The sequence below is a fragment of the Amblyraja radiata genome, chromosome 11, assembly GCF_010909765.2.
Source record: "Amblyraja radiata isolate CabotCenter1 chromosome 11, sAmbRad1.1.pri, whole genome shotgun sequence".
NCBI lineage: Eukaryota > Metazoa > Chordata > Chondrichthyes > Rajiformes > Rajidae > Amblyraja > Amblyraja radiata.
The window spans coordinates 49,787,090-49,805,607 of NC_045966.1; the positions used below are offsets into that span (position 1 = coordinate 49,787,090).

General features: G+C 45.8%; 1 protein-coding gene across 2 annotated transcripts in view; it reads right to left on the reverse strand.

The window, feature by feature from the left end:
* fgf1 (fibroblast growth factor 1) overlaps window positions 1-18,518 on the reverse strand; it is a 110,605-nt gene that overhangs the window by 54,077 nt on the left and 38,010 nt on the right. The window contains exon 1 of one of the 2 annotated variants that reach the window (XM_033029901.1): window positions 7,420-7,483. The exons of the other annotated variant lie outside the window; for it this stretch is intronic. The gene's annotated coding sequence lies outside the window, so the exon portion shown is untranslated. Of the gene's footprint in view, window positions 1-7,419; window positions 7,484-18,518 lie in introns of those variants that run through there. 2 annotated transcript variants of the gene reach the window in all.

Below are 18,518 nucleotides of genomic sequence, written 5' to 3' on the forward strand. Positions count from 1 at the left end.
TTAATGAATGAGAAGTTACTTCATAGAACATAGAAGATTACAGCACAGCAAAGGAACCGGCCCTTCGGCCCACAATGTCTGTGCCGGCTATGATACCATATAATCCAAATCCCTGCATTTTTATATGCCTGTTCAAAAGCCTCTTTAATGCCACTATCGCATCTGCCTCAACCACCATTCCCAGCAGCATGCTTCAGGCACTCACCACCCTCTGTGTAAAAAAACTTGCTCCGCACATCTGTAAATTGCCCCTGGAGGGTAGGGAGTGATGCGCAAGTGGGATAACATAGATTGATGGTTGGTGTGGACTCAGTGGGCTGAAGGGCCTGGTTCCACGCTGTATCTTTCAATCAATGCAATCAATCAACCAAGAGGTGCTGGGGTGATGTAGATTAGACTGAAGGAGATTATCCATTCCAGATAAAATTTAGAGGTTATTCTGCCCACTTATAGAGCCAGCTACCAATGAATAATACTTGCAATGGATAATACGTGCGAGGGGATTTACATTCATAAGAGACGGATGCTGGTGAGACTGCTGCATATCTGTCTGAAGAAGGGTCGCGACCCAAATCATCCTTCTCTCCAGAGATACTGCCTATCTTGCTGAGTTACTCCAGCATTTTGTGTCTATCTGCTGCTTATCAAATGGTTTCTGGCGTGGTTTTACTCTGAAAGTGCAGCCTGTAGTGGTGTCGGAACTGATGAAGGAAGAGATGGTCCATGTGAACGTGAACATATCAGTTTTTCATTTGTACTGTGTTGGTGAATGGTCCCATGACCCCATTAATTTTCCATGTAATCTCTTGTCCCTACATTCCCAACAACTCCCCTTAGATTCTACAATTCGCCTACAAACTAGAAATAATTTGGGGTCACCAATTAACCTACTAACGTGTACATCTCTAGGGTGTGGGTGAAAACTGGAGGAAACAAGGTTAATTTCAGTATTGCTTGGAATGGGAAACGTGACGCCCCCCTTTTCTGAACCTTCAAAAAAGTGTGAATGCACTTTTCATACTTCAAATGTATATAATTAGCTCAAAAGAATTTATTCTATTCCATGCCATAGGGAAGCTCAGTAGCGCAGCTGGGAGAGCTGCTGCCTTACAGTGCCAGTGATCCATGTTTGATTCTGACTTTGGGTGCTGTCTGTGTAGAAATGGTACATTCTCCTGTGACTGTGTGTGTTTCCTCTGGGTGCTCTGCTTTCCTCCCACATCACAAACTTGGTCCTGACCACCCATCTACCTTGTTGGAGATCTTTGAACTATTTTTTACCGGACTTTGTTGGACTTTACCTTGCACTAAACATTATACCCATTATCCCGTATCTGTACACTATGGACAGCTTGATATACAATACAATACAATACAATACAATACAATACAATACAATTCATTTGTCATTTGAACCCCATTGAGGTTCAAACGAAATGTTGTTTCTGCAGTCATACACACAAGAAAGAACCAAGACACAACACAATCCACACAAACATCCATCACATGGCATCTCCTCCTCGCTGTGATGGAAGGCAAAGACTTATCTCTCCCCTGCACTCCCCATTCCCCTCCCGATGTCAGAGTCAAAGTCAATGCCCCCGGCGGGCGATGGCAATTGTCCCGCGGCCATTAACGCCGCGCCGGGTGATGCAAGGCCACGCTCCGGGTCTTGTTGTTGGAGCTCCCTGGCGGGCGCTAGCAAAGTCCCGCAGGCCATTCCAAGTCCGCGTGGGCAGATGATGTAAGGCCCCGCTACAGGTACTCTTCAACCCCACAACTCGGGCGGGTGAAGTCGCCGTTGCGGAAGCCCCAAAAAGCGGTCTCCCAGCAGGGACCCGCGGGCTCCCGGTGTTCCTGTCTGCCAGACCTGCGGTTGGAGCCTCCGAATCCCCAGGGTCGGGTCGCAACAGCGCGCCACCACCGCCCCTCCCGCTCCGGACTCGGCCAGCTCCGCGATGGTGAGTAGGTCCGCAGGCTCCGCGACTGGAGCCCCAGGTCGTTCCTGCTGGAGGCCGCTCCACGTTGCAGCCCCAATGACAACGGAGACCCGACAGAGAAAAGGTCGGGTTCTCCATGCAGGGGATAGATTTTTAAAGTTTCCCCCGCCCCCCACACACATACCCACACACATACACAAAAAAAAATAATAAAAACTACATTCAAACGAGACAAAAAATAATAAAAAGACAGACGGACTGCAGAGGCCGCTGCGACGTGAGTCGCGCCGCCCACCGATATAGTCTTTTCGATGACTGGATAGCGTGCAAAACAAAGCTTTTCACTGTACCGTTGTACACGCGACAATAATAAAGCAAATTAATAAACTAATCTAAATTTAGACATGCAGGTTTGTAGATTAATTAGGCTCTGTAAATTGCCCCAAGTGTGGAGGGTGTGTGTAGAACTAATGTGTGAACGGGTGATCGATGGTCAAGGTGGGCTCGGTGGGCAGAAGGGCCTGTTTTCTCTAAACTAAAACGCCCTGAGATTGTGAATGATGCTATAAAAATGGCAAGCATGAAATGCAAGTCTTAATTCTTTCTACAACATCCTTCTGCAGGATATTTCAACAGAAGCACTTACCCATCTGTTTTGTGTGGATCAAAGTCTCAGATAAACTGCTGAGCATATGGAAAATCATTCAACTAAAGCACATGTTAATAGTCCAATATCGCAATCAGTAATTTTGAGACAAATAATTGACTACATTGTTCCAACCTGTTACACACCTTAATTCCCACTAATGCTGGATTATTAAACTTGCATTTTTAGTTATTTACCTAAGAACAATGCAGTGCATTCTGAAAGGATTATGCTTTTAAATCAGATTTTCATTTTTTGCGTGCAAAGCAGTTCTTTAATTTGGAATTATTTACAGAGTACAGAGTTACAATAAATATTATAACCAATGTTTCATTGTGTGCTCGCAAAATTGATCAACAACATATGCAAATTCCATTGGTGGGATGCCTTGGGCTTTCGATGTGTTTTGATATTTTATTCAATGTAACTGAACAATGGACCAGAGATTTTTTATCACCTTGGAACTGCGACTTTACTTGGATGAAGGGACCATACAAAATACACAGCAGTAAACAAAACCAAAAGAAGGAAGTAAAAATGTTTCAAATTAAAATGGGTTTTAGAATTCGGCGTATTAATGCCTAACATGTTTTTGCAAGCTTTGAGAGATGTATTCATTGCTGGTTCTCTGACGAAACCAATTTGTGTTTCCTCTGTCGGTGGTTCCATGTCAGAAACTTTCATTACAGTGATTTAAGTTTGCTTTGTTATGTCATTTTGTGGACATCAGTTTAATCTGTACTTTAGTCATGATGGTGCAGACTCCATTACACTTATTTTCACAACTATATCTCACTGTCTTCTTCTCAAACTCATTCTCACTGTAATCATTACGTTGAGAATTTTAAATATATATACTCATTACCTGCTTCTCATTTTAATCTTAGTTTGGATGTGGCGACTCGATTTAATAAAAGCTGCACAATGAATATTATGCATTGTATATTTCTCAACCCATTTAAAATGAGCTATAAATAATATTTATCCCTTGCATTTGTAATATTCTCACTTCGGTAGAAACAGTAGCAATTTAGTTGATGGAATGTGATGGCTTTTGTTATCAGCTATAACACATACCCTGAGTGTTCAAATTAGTCTCAGCTGCCTTGAAATTCCAATGAGAATAGATTTTTCTTGTTGTGGAGAGTGATTATCATTGTTTCTGTGTTGGTTTGCACTGGTTAGCCCACTTGATACACTACTCCATGTCAAGAAACATGCGTTAATCAGCTGTTGTCCATACCGACCACACTCCCTCATGCAAGTATTGCCGGGAATTCAATAGTTCACGTGGTTTCAAAGAGCATCTACGACTCGACCATGCTCAGCTCAACTGAGGTTTAACAACTGTGCTTCCTCTACAGTGACAAGATTTGAGGGGGGTCTTCCCCCAAAAGATCCTGGACCTGTGTTGAGAACCAAACTCGGGTAAGTCCCTTTTAATTCATTGACTTACTTGTGCCCAATACCACCCACTACTCCCATCCAAACACATCAAGAGTCAAGAGTGTTTATTAATGGTCAAAGGCACCAAAATGGAACAATGACATATTTACATGCAGCAGCACAACAGGTTTGTAAACACAATACTCAATAGATAATATAATAAACAGAACAAAAAAAACAGTTCAATTAAATAAACAAATATAGTGCAAAACAAAACAAAGTTCAAAGTCCATAATGAAACCAAGGCATTTCATAGTTTGAAGTTTAGTTGGAGGTTATAATGTTCAATAGCCTGATGGTTGTTGGGAAGAAGCTCATCCTGACAATGCCACCTGATTCACTGACCCTAACTGTCCAAACAGAAGATCCTGGTCTACTGAAGCAAATTTGCACTAATTCACCAAACCTTCCCTGGTCACTGAGTACAACCGCCCAACCACCGCCCGCACTTCACTGCCGCTGAGCAGCATCACTTCACACACTCACCCTAGATCTCAATCCCAAACCACCATTGCATCTCCCCGACCACAGATCACAAGCTCTGAACACCATTGCCTCTCTCCGACCATGGATCACAATCTTGGAAAAGGATCATCGCTCACGGACTGCTGATCACAATCGGTGACCACCATCGCCTCTCCCTGACCATGGATCACAAACTCTAACTACCATCACCTGTCCCAGACCATGTATAACAATCCCTGACCACCATCGCCTCACCTTGACCGACCACCACCCACAACCTACCGACCACTATCAGTCATCACTACCTAACCCCTGACCCTGCTCACTGACATTGAACTCTCAGCTGACCCAGCCATCCAATACTCCACCCTCCCCTCCACCACAGGCTTCTTTTGCAGATTTCCACATCCAGACCCTACAAAGGACACATCTATTTTCCTGTTTATGTTCTGCATTGAAGAGCACACAAAAGAAGGCCTACTCCTTGTGCCAGGCACTGCCTGACATCTTGGGCTTCAGACGCAAACGTTTTCAAGCAGAAAGATCACTCCACGTGCATCTGCAGGTGTCAATGAAGTTCTAGACAAACGTTGTAGATGAATTCCTGATCTTCAAATCAACCTCGTTGTATCCCTTGCATTTTTAAAAATCTGCACTTTCACTATAGCTGTAGCAGTCTATTCTGTACTCTGTTAATTTTCTCTTTTGTACTGCCTGGTGTACTCACATATGTGACGATTTTCTTGAAACAAAGAGAACAAAGTTTTCACTGTATCTTATTATCCATGCCAGTAATAAACAAATACTAAGATCAATACAAAGTTAGCTGTCTGCCATTTGGTTCATTTGCCATCAGTCTGAAGAAGGGTTTTGACCTGAAACGTTGCCTATTTCCTTCACTCCATAGATGCTGCCGCACCCGCTGAGTTTCTCCAGCACTTTTGTCTACCTTCGATTTTCCAGCATCTGCAGTTCCTTCTTGAACATGGTTAATTAAGAAGTTTAATTTAGTTTAGTTTAAACTAGGGCAGCCACAGTGGCGCAAGTAGAGTTGCTGCCTTACAGCGCTTGCAGCGCCAGAGGCCCGGCTTCGATCCCGACTACGGGTGCTGTCTGTACGGAGTTTGTACATTCTCCCCGTGACCTGTGGGTTTTCTCCGAGATCTTTGGTTTCCTCCCACACTCCAAAGACCTACAGGTTTGTTGGTTAATTGGCTTGGTATAAATGTAAAATTTATGATAGTGCTTTTGAAGGATAATCACTTGCAATGGTAAAATGTAGGATAGAAACATAGAAACATAGAAATTAGGTGCAGGAGTAGGCCATTCGGCCCTTCGAGCCTGCACCGCCATTCAATATGATCATGGCTGATCATCCAACTCAGTATCCTGTACCTGCCTTCTCTCCATATCCCCTGTTCCATTTAGCCACAAGGGGCACATCTAACTCCCTCTTAAATATAGCCAATGAATTGACCTCAACTATCTTCTGTGGCAGAGAATTCCAGAGTTCGCCACTCTCTGTGTGAAAAATGGTTTTCTCATCTCGGTCCTAAAAGATTTCCCCCTTATCCTTAAACTGTGACCCCCTTGTTCTGGACTTCCCCAACATCGGGAACAATCTTCCTGCATCTAGCCTGTCCAACCTCTTAAGAATTTTGTAAGTTTCTATAAGATCCCCCCTTAGTGTAATATAGGATAGTGGTAATATGCGGGGATCGCTGGTCAGCGTGGACCCAGTGGGCTAAATGGCCTGTGTCCGTGCTGTATATCTAAACTAAACTAAGTTATAGCTAGGAAAATCTCAGTCGAAAGCCATAAGGCATGACAATGGGGTCTACGTGATATCAATTCAGCGGTGAAAGTCCACCTACTGAAGACAATGATTGGATGTGTGCCGAATTGACTGAAATCATTTTATTTATTTAGTTTAAACATTTTATATTTATTAGAAGAAATTGTACAAGGATAAGACGATTGGCATAACAATTATACAATTATTGCACAGCTTCATTTTTAACCTTATAACCTAAATTTTTATTTAAAGATTAAAAAAAGGAAAAGAAGAATGAAGAGATAAAATAGAAAAGAGCAGGAAAAAGACCCCTAAGCTACCAAAGCAGTGCAGAAGAAAGAAAAGGAAATAAGAAAAGAAAAGATGGAGATATACCTTCCCCCCCACCCATCATAGCATCGGATTTAAATTTAAATTTGTGTTTTACCATTCTGTTGTTGTAAAAATTCAGTAAAGGGTATCCATGTCTTAAGAAAGTGATCTGGTTTTATCCGCCAAGACAAGCCCAAGTGTAGTGTCCTCGGACATATCTGTAATTCACATCTTCACTGTAGGGGACTGTTGTCTGTTTCCAAAATTTAAGTATAATTTTTTCGCCATTATTAGGCCGTAATTGAGGAAACATCTTTGAAATATTGTTAGCTTAGAGCAGGCAGTGAATTCCAAAATATGCAACCCTCTAAATAAAGAAATAAACCCTCAACTCAATGGGAAGACAATTGTGCTGAGGCATGACCCCAACAATAGCCTGGATCCTAAGCTTTGAGGAAAGGAAAGCTCAGAGATTCAGTGCCTCCATACCCTTCTGAAGTACTTCCTATCTTCCAACTATTAGTTGGAGTTAGCATAAAAGATCTAGTGACTGGATTGACTCACTCACTCACTCCATTCTTAATTCAGACTTGGTAGGTAAAAATCCACAGTTTACGCGACTTTGAGCTATATATAAACACGCGGAAGGGAAAGTGAAGATCATTGTAATGGCTAAAACATCTAAATCAGACATTTTGGCCTTCAACTCCCAATCGTGTCCTCACAGTACATGTCAATCTTTGTTCCCCACCAGAACATGTAGAAAAACAAAGACCAATGATAAATCCCTAACCAAAACAGGAATAAATACTCACAAGAGTGCTCTCCAGATACTTTGTCAATCCATGGAATTACATTAGGCTTGTGCAGCTCTAAAGGCACGTACCTTCATCAGGGTGAGTTCTATGTCCCAGCCCAGTTCTCTTCTGATCAGGGAGAGAGAGAGAGAGAGAGTCAGAATTCCTCTGTTTCTTTACAAACAGTGCAAATCAAATTTTATTGGTTGGCCAGCTGGTGACCCTTTAATTCATAGGATAACAAAGGACAAGAATCTGAATTATGAATGCAATAAACAGTAGGAGATAATGATTAACATCGTTTAACAAACAATGAAAGCTCTGTCAGCTTAGCTAAAGATGAAATATATTGCAACATTGCAAAATGTGAAATGCACTAAGAGCCAAAATCAAATAAGGCCAAGAAATTGATCAGACCTAGTGGGAAATGAGTCGGGAGATTTTGGATTCATGTGAAATGTTGTTGGACTGTGAAGGGCTCTAGAGCAAAACATGGTGTGTCATGAGTGAATTCACCCCACTCAAAATAAGAGTTATGACATTGAACTGACTTCATTAGGCAAGAGAAGGCAATACTTATCCAATTTTTGATTGCTGGCTGGTGGCTCCAGGCAGAAAGAATACATGTTTGATCCCAACAAAAGTTTGTCATGTGAAACTTTTGCCTGGGACAGGTGACTGCTTGTTATTTGAGAGGAAGTCACATGGGACCTGACATCCATGGCACACAGTTGGCACTTGCACAAGAGGGGGTGGGAAGGACCAAAGGTTCCAATCTTTCCACATTCTTTCACCATCTTTGTGGACACTGATCCAGTAAAGAACGCGTGTGTCAGTGTAGCAGCGGTCCCATGACTGAGTGGGAAGGTTTTGTATTTTAACCCCATATTGGAGACAAAAATATAATTTAGAATTCCACCCCTGTGTGGTACTAAATGGCATTGATATCTTTCAGTTCACATGAGATCTCATTTGTTGTCTTCAGCAGAAGTAAAATACCTGAATAATAAAAATTTGAAGAAAAACAGGTCACCAACCTGTGACCTGCGAGCTCCCGACGATGCCGTCCACTGGGCCCTACGGCCGAGACCCCGAGGCTCCGAAGTCGGGTCGTCGCCGCCGCCGCAACGCTGGCACAGCCCCGAAGTCGGCCAGCCTCGCGCTGGTAAGTCCTGGCTGGTTCTGCCTCCGGAGCCTCGAGGTCGGTCCCAGTTGGAGGCCGCCAGCTCCGCCGTTAGGCCTCAGCGCAGACGGAGACGGGGGATACGACAAGAAAAGGTCGCATCCCCCCCGAAGGAAGAGACTAGAACAAGTTTCTCCCACCCCCCACACATACACACTAAAATAAACCAAAATAAACTGTGACAACAGGACAAAAAAAGAAAAGACGAACAGACTGCAGGCGAGCCGCAGCTGCTAGGGCAGCGCCGCCACTTCCGGTCCGCCCCTTCCTGTGCCATTGCGTCTTTTCTGGAGCTGAGGTATGCTGTTGGTGGCCGGCAGAGGTCTCCATCCGGACACAATTTTCGGAGGGACCGGAAGTGGCTCGGTGCGGACCAACCATGGAGCCGGATGTCGCAAAATGGAAAGTGGACAATCTGATCCCGGCGGAGGAGAGCATTCAGCGTTCGCTGTGAGTCCCAAATGCACTGCCAATGCAACGCCCCGCAGCTCCAGCCCCTTCCCCTCTGGTGCCCCTCGCTGGCTCCTGCCCCCCTCCCCTGTGATACCCCCCTCTCCCCCATGGCTCTTCCCCCAACATTTCCCCGAGCTCTCCCCCCACACTCCACTCCCGCCCACATGCCAGCACAGCCGTAGCTGCTGGTGCTTCCGGGCCGATCCGAGGCCTGGCTCTCATGGCGCCGACGGCTGATGCTCCTCCGGGGCACGCAAGATGGGAGAGGAGCGGCAACCTCGAGATTCTGGGGAGGGAGAGTGGGGGGGAAAGGGGATAGAGGGAGAGGAGGGGAGGGGAGTTATGGAAGGAGGGACAGGGTAATAATAATAATGGATGGGATTTATATAGCGCCTTTCTAATACTCAAGGCGCTTTACATCGCATTATTCATTCACTCCTCAGTCACACTCGGTGGTGGTAAGCTACTTCTGTAGCCACAGCTGCCCCGGGGCAGACTGACGGAAGCGTGGCTGCCAAACTACGCCTACGGCCCCTCCGACCACCACCAATCACTCACACACATTCATACACAGGCAAAGGTGGGTGAAGTGTCTTGCCCAAGGACACAACGACAGGATGCACTCCAAGCGGGATTCGAACCGGCTACCTTCCGGTTGCCAGCCGAACACTTAGCCCATTGTGCCATCTGTCGTCCCAGGGTAGGGGAAAGGAGAGTCGAGGGAGGGATTGGGGGAGGGTAGGAGGAGAGGGAAAAGAAGAGGGAGGAGGTGAGGAGGGAGAGTGGGGGAGGAAGGTGAATAGAGGGAGAGGAGGGGGGAGTGAGGGAGGTAGGGAGTGGGGAGTAGAGGGAGAGGAGGGTAGTGAGGCGGTGAGGAGGGATAGTGGGGGGGGATAGGGTGAGGTGAGGAGTGGGGGAGGTTGGGGAGAGGGGGATAGGAAGGGGGTAGGGAGGAGAGAGGAATTATGGGGGGAGGGAGGGAGTGACTGAGGGTAGGGGAAAGGAGAGGGAGGGAGAGGTGAGGGAGGGATTGGGGGAGGGGGGGAGGAGAGGGGAAAGAAGAGGGAAGGTGGAGGAGGGGGAGAGGGTGCTAGGGATGAGGGTAAATGAGTTGTGCCTGGGTAGTTGGGGGCTATGGGTGAGTGGTGGAATATTAAGTTGGGGGACCAAGCCTCCTGTGTGACTTTATTCTAGTTATTGTACAGATTTACCCCTCACAAATGTTTCCCAAGCTCCATTGCGAAATTGGCATAGTATCTGCTTCTTGATCTGTGGAAGGCGTCATCTCTTGGCTCAATCCAGTAGAATCTCGTGCTGTTTCTTTAACAGCTTCTACAAGATGAACTCGGAGTCATTGTGTCATACAATGTGGAAACAGGCCCTTCGGCCCAACTTGCCCACACCGGCCAACATGACCCAGCTACACTTGTCCCACCTGCCTGCCCTTGGTCCATATCCCTCCTAACCTGTCCTATCCATGTACCTGTCTAACTGCTTCTTAAACATTGGGATAATCCCAGCCTCAACTACCTCCTCTGGCAGCTTGTTCCATACACCCACCACCCTTTGTGTGAAAAAGTTCCTTCTCAGATTCCTATTAAATCTTTTCCCCTTCACCTTAAACCTATGTCCTCTGGTCCTCGATTCTCCTACTCTGGGCACGAGACTGGGCAACTTGCAGAATGTACCTGTGATATACAGTTCTCTTTGCTTGCACATGTCACGAGAATCCAGTCTCCTATTTTCACACAACGTCACTTTGCACTGCTACTTTCAATCCAATGTCCAATTTCTGGACGTTAACTTCGCCAGGTGGGTGACAACAAACAGACTCTATCATTTTGTTATAGGTTTCTCTTCCACGCTCTTTTCAAGACTTGGCTGAAGAAGTAAATCATGTTTGAGTTTTTTACCCAATAGCAGCTCACCAGGGAATAATGTTATGAAATATGGCATCATTATGCAGCTTAGGTACAAAGTTAGGTACAAGTGAAAAGATAGAATGTAAGAAGTGGAAGCAGCTGAGGCCATTCAGCTCTTATGCCTGTCCCAACGTTCAGGTTAGCTGCCTAGTAGTGTATGCTGGTAGCATAGGTGGTGAGAGCAGGTAGCGAGGCGTTGTGGGCCTAACTCAAGGAAACACCTGTGAAGGGAGGTGTTCACAATCCCAATGATACACTGGCTTAGTTTTTGTTGTCCCATGGTTTAGCCGTGTAAAGGAATTTTAGATTCTTATGTGGCATCGGGATTGGGTTTCTTGGTTAAACATTTAGCTTGTGTGTTTATTAACATAGATAGCTTATTACTGAATATAAAGTTAGTTATTGTCCTATAGCATAAGTGTGTATAGGTAGTTTAGATACTACTTTGGTTTTGGGCTTGGCTTTCTTGGTTGAGTGTTTATCATGGTGTCATAGCACAAGTAATTTGTGTTTTAACAACAAATTGACCAGAGAGTTACGGAGGGAGCGGTCTCTGCGGAAAGCCAAAAGGGGAGGAGATGGGAAGATGTGTCCGGTGGTGGGATCCCGTTGGAGGTGGCGAAAATGTCCGAGGATTATCTGTTGAATCTGATGGCTGGTGGGGTGGAAGGTGAGGACAAGGAGGAGTGAGAGAGGAGCTACGGGATATAGAGGAGACCCTGGTGAGAGCCTCATCTATAGTTGAAGAGGGGAACCCCCGTTCCCTAAAGAATGAGGACATCTCTGATACCCTGGTTTGAAACACCTCATCCTGGGTGCAGATGCGGCGTAGACGGAGGAATTGGTAGTAGTCTTTACAGGAAGCAGGTTGGGAAGAAGTGTAGTCCAGATAGCCATGGGAGTCAGTGGGTTTGTAGTAGGTCGGTTTCACCAGAGTTCATATGTTCATAAGTTCGCTAGGAGCAGAATTGGGCCATTTGGCTCATCAAGTCTACTTCGCCATTCAATCATGGCTGATCTATATTTCCCTCTTAACCCCATTCTCCTGCCTTCTCCCCATAACCCCTGACAACCTTACTAATCGAGAATCTATCAATCTCTGCCTTAAATATATATAATACTAGACAAAGTGGGACCCGTTGGGTCCCAGCATCACACAGGAGGGCTGGTCATCCAACGCAATATTCCACCTCTCCACCAATTCTAATATTGGTGGCCAGTTGGGGGGGGGGGGGGGGGGGCTTTCTGGAGCGCTAGTATGGGTGTTGTGGGCTGAAGGGACTGGTTTCCAGAGGGCTAGTATGCAAATTGTGCGCCAAATGGATTCTTGGGCTGGCGTCAGTCAATCAAGCCTGTTGTGCTGGCAACTCACTCACTCACGGCTGGTGGGCTGGTAGTTGACTCACGGCTAATCCTTGAAATTCTATTTCAAGCAGGGTATAAGGCCATCAAATTCAAGTGCAGTTTCTTACCACTTCTAGCAGGGTGCAAGGCCACCAGATTCAAGTGCAGTTTCATACCATTTGAAGTAGGGTGCAAAGCCACTAAAGACAGCGAGTCGTGACCTCTCCCTCCTCCATCTTACAGAGACTGAGCCACACCCACATTTCCGGGTTTTATAACCCCCCCCCCCCCCCCCCCCACCGGAAAAGGTGTGGCTTTCATGGAGTGATTGACAGGAGAGAGATTCTCAACATTTTTGAAAGAACTAATAACACTTTTATTTTTCATTGATGGGAAGAATTCTCTGCACCTGCTCAGTGGAGGGGGACTGAGTAAGATGGCCAAAAATCACAGCCGTAAGTGGTAGCGTTTTATCTAAAATCAATATACAGTGCAAACAGGAAGTGCATTTACAGTAGTGCCTTTTAACTTCAAGCCAAAGCACCCAAGCCACCATTTGCAGTAAGTAGTGCATTTCAACTTCATGCCACCATTTGCAGTAAGTAGTGCATTTCAACTTCATGCCACCATTTGCAGTAAGTGGTGCCTTTCAACTTCAAGCCAATGCATCCAAGCTACCATTTGCAGTAAGTAGTGGCATTCAACTTCAAAACACACCCAAGCCACACCCAAGCCACACCCAAGCCACCATTAGCAGTAAGACGTGCCTTTCAACTTCAAGTCAAAGCTCCCAAGCCACAATTTGCAGTAAGTAGTGCCTTTCAACTTCAAGCCAAAGCAACCAAGCCACCATTTGCAGTAATAGTGCCTTTCAACTTCATGCTACCATTAGCAGTAAATAGTGCATTTCAACTTCAAGCCAATGCACCCAAGCCACCATTTGCAGTAAGTAGTGCCTGTCAACCTCATGCCACCATTTGCAGTAAGTAATGCTTCAACTTCAAGCCAATGCTCCCAAGCCACCATTTACAGTAAGTAGTGCCTTTCAACTTAATGCCAAAGCACCCAAGCTACAATTTGCAGTAAGTAGTGCCTTTCAACTTCATGCCACCATTTGCAGTAAGTAGTGCCTTTCAACTTAATGCCAAAGCACCCAAGCTACAATTTGCAGTAAGTAATGCCTTTCAATTTCATGCCACCATTTGCAGTAAGTACTGCCTTTCAACTTAAAGCCAAAGCACCCAAGCCACCATTTGCAGTAAGTAGTGCCTTTCAACTTCAAGCCACAATTTGCAGTAAGTAGTGCCTTTCAACTTCAAGCCAATGCACCCACGCCCCCATTTGCAGTAAGTTATGCATTTTAACTTCAAGCCATTGCACCCAAGCCACCATCTGCAGTAATAGTGCCTTTCAACTTCAAGCCAAAGCTCCCAAGCCTCCATTTGCAGAAAGTAGTGCCTTTCAACTTCATGCCACCTGTCAAGTCAAACTGAAATGAAAGAACAGGTGCAGAGAAATGCTACAATTGAAATCACAAGACAGTGATTAAAGTGGGCGGAACCCCAGCCTGCCGAGTTCTGCCCGGGGGTCAAAAGGGCACAGAGCACCAGAAGCCAGTGACGGAGAGACAAGAGCCTTACGAGCAGAGAACTTGAACAGTAAATCAAAAGGACTGTCCGAAAAGACTGCCGCGAGAGCCAGAAAAGGCAAGCAGGACTGATTTTCTACAGACCCGATTGGCAGCCGGTTTTTCAACTGTTAAAGACCAAAACTGTTAAAGACCAAAACTGATAAAGACCAAAAATGGTAAAGACTAAAACTGCTAAGGACTAATCTGCCAAAATAAAAGAAGGAGAAAATAAAAAAGGTGGAAAGAAGTGTTTGGTCTGAGTGAATCCAGTTCATCATTTCGGGGTAGATAAATCAAATCCCTTTCAAGCGGGGAAACTGCAAAAACATTAGAAGACTTGACAGTGAAAAACCGCTGTGACCAGGAGACTCCAGTGAAAAACCGGGCGGGGCCAGGAGATCTGGAAACCTGGAAAAGAGACAGTTAAGTCAAGATAAAACATGGCTGATGAAGTTGCTGGAAAGTCAGCTGAGCAGCTCAAGCTGAAGAGGACAACAGCAAAACGGGCATTCTCTCGTCTTGTTAACAGCATCATTAGAAACCATGAAGAAATGTCTGAAGAGGAGCTCAGGAACAATTTCAACAAACTCATGCAGGAGGCCGAAAAAGTCATGGAAGCCAATGACGATGTGGAGGCTGGACTCATTGCAGAGCTGGAGGCGGAGCTGGACGCAGATGAAGAAACTGTGTTAACTGAACAGCAAAATGCCGACCTGGCAAAGACTGCAAATGAGTGTGAGTCAAAACTAAAAGAGGTCAAAGGGCTCATCCAGGACACTCTATGGGCAAACTTTGGAAATCTTGAATTATCCACCTCACTACAGACAGCAGATGGTGCATGTGAACTTGCTGCTGCCACCGCACCATCAAATAGCAACCAAGAAGCATATGAATTCATGCTTAACCACCTGCAGAAACTGGTAGAGACTGCAAAGGAGACGTACAGTCGGTGGAAACGTTGGGTCCCTCTGGATGAGCAAGAGAGCTTCCAGAAACACCAAAGAACACTCGAGCTTCTCGTCCCCAAGCAGGTTTCCAGGAAGGCTGACTTCATACAAGTAAGAATAAAGAAGAACGCTGAAGGATTAGCACAAGCGGCGAATGCTTTCAATTATCCTTCACCAGCCATCAGACTGAGACCCACGGCCCTTCCTAAGTTTACTGGAAACAAGCGTGACTTTTATAGATGGAGGAAGGATTGGGAAGCACTGCAAAAGCAAGGTGAACCCACTGGATCAAATGAGGTGAAGAAGGTTCAATTGCTGGACAGTCTGGAGGACAAAATTACAAGAGACCTCCGCCTCACAAGTTATAACACTGCAGATGATATCTTTCGTGTCCTAGAGAACCGGTTTGGAAATCAAACAGCTATTGCTATTGAGATAGTGGAGGAGCTTCAGGGAATCCCACCTGTCAGAGGACATCAGCCACGTAAAATAGTGGAATTAATTCAAGCTGTGGAAAAGGCGCTTAATGACTTGAGCGATCTCGGAGACACAGGCGCTATTAAAAATCCACTGATGACAAAATCAATTGAAACCAAGCTTCCAGAAACCCTTAAGAAGGAATGGCTGGTTTATGTAGCTGACAAGAGGAATGCTGTGGCACCAGAGAAACGGTTTGACAGTCTCTTGTCATTTCTCAAAGAGCAGGAGAGCATATACGAACAGCTCGAGCAACTGAGGGACGAGGAGCCGAGTAGAAAGGAAACTCGGACTGAACCAAGACATGCCAGAACCAAGTCTACCAAGTCAGAAAATGACCACACAAGTTGTGTAGTCTGTGGTGACATAAAGCATAAAAGGAAGCTGTACTTCTGCAAGCAGTTTCGAGGGCTAAAGCTGACAGAGAAAAGAGCTGCAGTAAAGAAATTGGGAGCATGCAAAAAGTGTCTTGAAGTTCATGATGATGGTTCATACTGCAAACCTGCATATCTGTGTAAAAATCAAATCTGCAAGGATGAACAAACTCCTGAGCATCATTTTTATCTGTGCCCCAATTATGAGATGAGGAAAAGCAGTGTGGATCAGAGAAGGAGTAAATTTGGTCCAGAGGAAGATAAAGGCAAGAAGAAATATACAGTGGACCAAGAGGAGTTTTTCAGCAAACTTCCACCAGAGTTGGCAAAACAATGCCGAGATGTGTTCTCCAACACTGCATCAAGAGCCTTCAACACTGCAAAGCATCAGCCAAGCCTCCTAAAGGAAGGTGGACTGCAAGAGCATCCAGTGATTTTGATGCTTCTGGAGGTCGTAGCAAATGCTGGACAAAAGGTTGGGACATTAATTGACTTGGCTTCAGATACCAACTACATAACTCACAAGGCTGCGAGTAGACTGAACCTTAGGAGTGAAGACATCACGCTTATCGTCCATGGAGTTGGAGGGATGAAGGTCCACGTAGAGACGAGGCGCTACCTTCTAAAGATCCGAGTGAAGACTCCCAAGGGCACACTCAAGTCGCACCAGTTAGTTTGTTATGGATTGGACAGCATTGCAGATGTTCACAAACATGTGACACCACAGCAGCTGCAAAAGTTCTTTCCAGACGTCCCACTTGAGGAACTTGTGAGACCAAAAGAGATACATTTGCTCATAAGCCATAGAGAAGGTCAGCTAGCGCCTCAGAGGATTAGAACTGTTGGAGATCTCATTCTGTGGGATGGACCACTGGGAAAGACTGTTGGAGGTTGTCATCCTGAGCTATTTGAGAAGCTTACTAGGTCAGCCCACATGTCCAAAACACACTTCGCAAGATCAATGAGAGCAGCTGCTTTAAGGTATGAGGAGCTCACTGCCCCGGTCCCTGAGGAACTTTCACCAAACGGACAGGTCGCCGTCAAAGTCCAGAAGTCACGTACATCAACCGCCAATCGGGACTTCTTGGATTGGTGGAAGTGGGATAGCATTGGAGCAGCATGTGAGCCAAAGTGCGGGGGTTGCCGCTGTGGAAACTGCCAGCCAGGCGGAAAAGAAATGACTCTTGCTGAAGAGAGAGAGCTCGAAGTGGTAAGGGAAGGCCTCACCTACGTAACAGGAGACCGTCACAGTAAAGACCCACATTGGCATGCTAGCTATCCTTGGTTGGAAGACCCAGCTTCTCTACCAAATAATAAAAGTACAGTGGAAGCCACATTTCTCAGGACGGAGAGGCAGCTATCCAGAGAACCTGAATGGAAAAGTGCCTACACAGCTCAGGTGCACGACATGGTGGACCGAAAGGCTGCAATCAAATTGTCCGAAGACATGATTGCAAACTGGAAGGGACCAGTGTGGTATGTGAGTCACCTTATTGCTCCAAACCCCCACTCTGTCACAACCCCAGTGAGACTAGTGTGGAACAGCAGCCAAAAGTGCAATGGTGTCAGCTTAAATGATTTGCTGATGAAAGGTCCAGACGTCCTCAACCAAATTCGCGCCGTCCTCCTCAGATTCAGAGGCGGAATCTATGCTGCTCTGGGAGATATAAAGAAGATGTATAACTCAGTCTGGTTGGAGGACCGTGAAGTACACTTACACAGATTCCTCTGGCGAGATTCCGAGGACGAGGAGCTGGGAGAGTATGCTATCACAAGAGTGAACATCGGAGACAAACCTGCGGGGTGCATTGCACAGTTGGCAATGCGTGAGACTGCTAATCTTCCTTCTTTTACCCACCTCAAGGATGAGCAGCAAGTACTCCAGAAAGACAGCTATGTTGACGACATCCTCACATCTCACAACAGCCTCGACCAGTTGAGAATCATCACAGCAAATGTGGAACAAATCCTAAAAGCTGGTGGGTTTGAGCTCAAGCCTTGGGTTCTGTCTGGTCAAAGTGGGAGGAAGGAGGACAATGATGCTTTAAAGAAAAGCAAAACAAAAAGCATGATCCTACCAAACCAAATGCATGATGATGATAACAAGGCACTTGGTCTGGGCTACATTGTTGAAGAGGACATGCTCCACGTTATGGTGGGAATCAATTTCTCCAAGAGAAAGAAAAAGATGCGGCTTGGTCAAAGCCTTCTACAAGAGCAAATCAAAACTCAGACGCCAAATCCCCTAACAAGAAGAGAGCTTCTCAGCCAGGTAGCAGGGCTATATGACCCCATCGGCATAGTGGCTCCTGTTAAGCAAAAGGGAGCAATTCTGGTACGCAGAGCTTTCCAAGAAGCAAAAGAGGGAAGCTGTTCGGTCAGAGACACATGGGACATGGCACTCTCAGATGGACTCAGGGAGGATGCAATTAAGCTCTTTGAAGAGTACGTACAACTTGGAAAAGTCAAGTTCGTCAGGGCACTGACTCCCTCTTGCTCCGCAACTGAACCCTTGGGAATCACCTTTTCTGACGGAAGTGAGCACACCTACGGGGCAGTGATGTACCTGAGATGGGATTCAGACCATGGCCCAATTGTCAGACTTGTGGAATCCAAGGCCAAGTTAACTCCCTTGGACCACAGAGGAGACGCTGTTAAAGCAGAGATGTGCGGAGCAGTGTTCGCCTCACGCTTAAAGAAGTATTTTGAGCTACACAGTCAAATTCAAGTGGAGAAGTGGTATCATCTTGTGGATAGCCAAACAATCCTTGGTGCAATACAGCGAGA